The following is a 3,096-nucleotide window of genomic DNA, read 5'->3' as shown; positions in this document are numbered from 1 at the left end:
ATATGTATTCTTTCTATCTGTGTATTTATACAAAGTACACTGATTCCTCCACTTGAATGAAATCTAAAAGGTTGGATACAGCAGTGAAAAATGTCTTGCGCTATTTCTCATATTCTATGTATTTCTTATTTATGATCATTGTAAGAACAACAGCAACTCAAAGCATTCTCTGTGTGCTTCAGGGCAAATGATCAAATAAATCCCCCCGTCTGTGTTCAGTTTTCACACTCCGCTCTGTTTACGTCTGTAAACCAGCCAGTAGTGCCAACTGATATGACACGTCCTCATGACGTCTTCCCTTCCTGCCGCCGAGGTGTTAGGCTCACCTTGAAATAAAGGACAGTGAGCCTCTGCAGGCTTGTTTCACACAGGGGGAAAAAAGGCACATTTTTCAGTCAACAACAACATTCCCGCGCCTGATACTTAAGATTTGTTGGCTTGGTTTTAAACCTTTGAAACCTGAACTGACATTACATCAAATTCACATTCATGTGCTGCATTTAGATGCCTTTCACAAGCATACCCAGGAGCAACTTGGCAAGAAATGAGCAGGAAATTGTAAATAATAAGTAGATTTAGAAAAAAAAAAAAAGAGGATTGTAATTATATATTTAAAGTTGTTGTTGTTGTTGTTTTACAGGATAATTATATATTTTAGATCCTTTTTTTCCTGAGTAATGTCATTGTTTTGTTTTGTTTTTTTGTCATTGTTGGGTTCTTTTTTTGTTTTTTTATTTGTTTGGGTTTTTTTAGGGTTTTTCCAGGAAATAACCTTGTGCTTTTTAATGTACTTTTGTGGTTGTTTGTTTTGTTGTTGTTTTGTTTTTTTGTGTGTGTGTGTGTGTGTGTGTGCTTTTGAAAGCAATCAAGTCAAGTTTCCCAGCTTTCAGAGGTTTAAAGCAGTTCGGAGCATCGTTCTGCTGGCAGCTTTGAGGCCAGCTCTGCGGTCCTGCTTTATGAAACACCCTCCAGGTGAAGCAGGGGGAGTGCAGTCTGTCTCTCAGGAAAGTGTGGTGCCCTTGACTGGTTTAACTACGACAGTGCTGTGTTTACATATAGCCTAAAGACTGAAGAAAAAAAAGAGGAATTTGACCAAAATTTAGATGAATATAATAAGACTGCCCCATTTACCATCAGCACTTTTCTAGAAAAAAAGACCAGAAAAAAAAACAAAGTTTAATAATATTTCCTATCAAAACTTGATGCTGACCTGCTCCTGCTGACTTAATGATGGAGTTGCTTGCCTTGATTATTTTTTTTTACTTATTTAGTTTGAGGGCGAGGTACTGTAGAGCATAACTTTATTTCTTGTGGTCTTTTGTTATGAGTTTAACCCTTTCAGGCATAGTGGTCACTGCAGTAGACAGCTAATTAATCTCTTAAAAGCAAGATGGCTGACTGGACACAAGAAATGTTGCTCAGGAATGTTTTGCCAATCCTTCCATAGTAGGAGATCCTTGCACTTACATAAAATTTAGTAACATCAAGCAACATTAAAGGAGCAATTGATACTTTTACTGCAACTTCAGTGCTCTTGAAGATACATCATCTGCAGTAACTTTTTTTGTTGCTTAAACCAGTTAATTTACATTATTAGAATGTAACCAGAAGTGTTTGTAACAAAAACAGTACTTTGACAATATATGTATTCTTTTATTTTATTAGAAAAAAACTTAATTGAAAAAAAAAGTTTCAGCAGGGAGAATTGTGTGGGGAGGCGAGGAAGAGGAAGGAGCTGAATGAGGGAGAGGAGTAAAAAGAGAGAGGGGGTAAGAAAGGCAAGGTCCAACACTTTTGCTTTGCATTTAACAGAATTAGAAAATGTCAAAATATGTGAACGCACTAGTAGTAATAATATATTGTTATAGTTTGACACATTATATTTAAATGTATGTTTTGGTTTTACGTGAAAACTCTCATGCATGCTTTTCACCTAAGTGGACAAAAGCTCTGAGAAATGTATGTTGTTTTTTTTTTTTAAAAGAACTTCATTTTTTTCATGCCTGAAGAGGAATAAAGACACTTGACTGAAGTACTCATAATTCATGCATTAAATCTCCACTATCAGTCATTTTATAAGCCTTTAGAAATGTGAGAAGTTTGTCTGCAGGGTATCACTAAATTGTCCTGGGCTGGTCTTGAACCTGCAGCTGTGAACTGTAGGAGGGTCATTAGCTTTAGTGTTCCATCAGTTTGTTTTCATGAAGTTGTGCAATTCTGAGCAGACAAATTTTAAAGACTGGTCAAATCTAAAGCAGTTAAGCCTGAGATATTCTGACTTTATTTTTTCTCATGTACAAAATGAAGACAAAAATTATCCGCAGGTAAACTTTAACAATAAAGTGTCAGAAAAGTTAACATGAGTTAATTTCTCTTAAAAAAACAAGCATGTAAAATACAGCAGAGCTTTTGTTTAACTGTTAAAAACATGTCCCCAAAAGTCATGGCCCCTAGCAAAGAAGCACAGACACCATACACTTAAATAAAACACCTAAACAATATAAAACCCACCCACACGGATGTCGTCATTTCCGGTTAAATTAGCGTTCTACAACAGAGCATGCGCAGACGAGGTGGCCGAGTGGTTAAGGCGATGGACTGCTAATCCATTGTGCTCTGCACGCGTGGGTTCGAATCCCATCCTCGTCGGAATTTTTTATTTTGTTTTTAATGGTAATTACACAAATAACACAAAAGATGACTCAAATCTATCACCGAAAACAATATGCCTAAAATAGATTACATCAAACATTAAAATAGCGCTTTGATAAGTCACAGAATCCAGTTTATATCAGCGTTCATATACCGAAAAATGAGTGAGAACTCCGTTTTAGGGGTTTTCAGGACGCACTTGAATCAACAACTGTTTGTTGGTTTGCCTCGTGTCCGTGTGTTTAGTGTACCTGCGCCGTCACATGAACAGCTGTGTTCACGGCCGCCTGCACGTGATTGGATACAACGTGACAGGGCTGCGCGAGCGGTGACGTGTACTCTTACCTTGATGATTGATCAATAAGCTAAGGCTTCTTCCTCAGTCCCTTTACAAAATTTAAAACGTATCCTTCGATAAAGTCCCCTAAATGTCCGCAGATAGAC

General features: G+C 37.2%; 1 non-coding gene across 1 annotated transcript; it reads left to right on the top strand.

The window, feature by feature from the left end:
* Positions 1 to 2,567: 2,567 nt before the first annotated feature.
* trnas-gcu (transfer RNA serine (anticodon GCU)) lies at positions 2,568 to 2,649 on the top strand. Its single transcript has one exon. It is a non-coding gene; the product is annotated as a tRNA-Ser (tRNA).
* The last annotated feature ends 447 nt before the right edge of the window (positions 2,650 to 3,096 follow it).

The sequence above is a fragment of the Plectropomus leopardus genome, chromosome 14, assembly GCF_026936395.1.
Source record: "Plectropomus leopardus strain MGB_pleo_1.0 chromosome 14, ASM2693639v1, whole genome shotgun sequence".
In the NCBI taxonomy this organism is placed as follows: domain Eukaryota; kingdom Metazoa; phylum Chordata; class Actinopteri; order Perciformes; family Serranidae; genus Plectropomus; species Plectropomus leopardus.
This window is presented reverse-complemented; position numbering and strand designations above follow the sequence as displayed.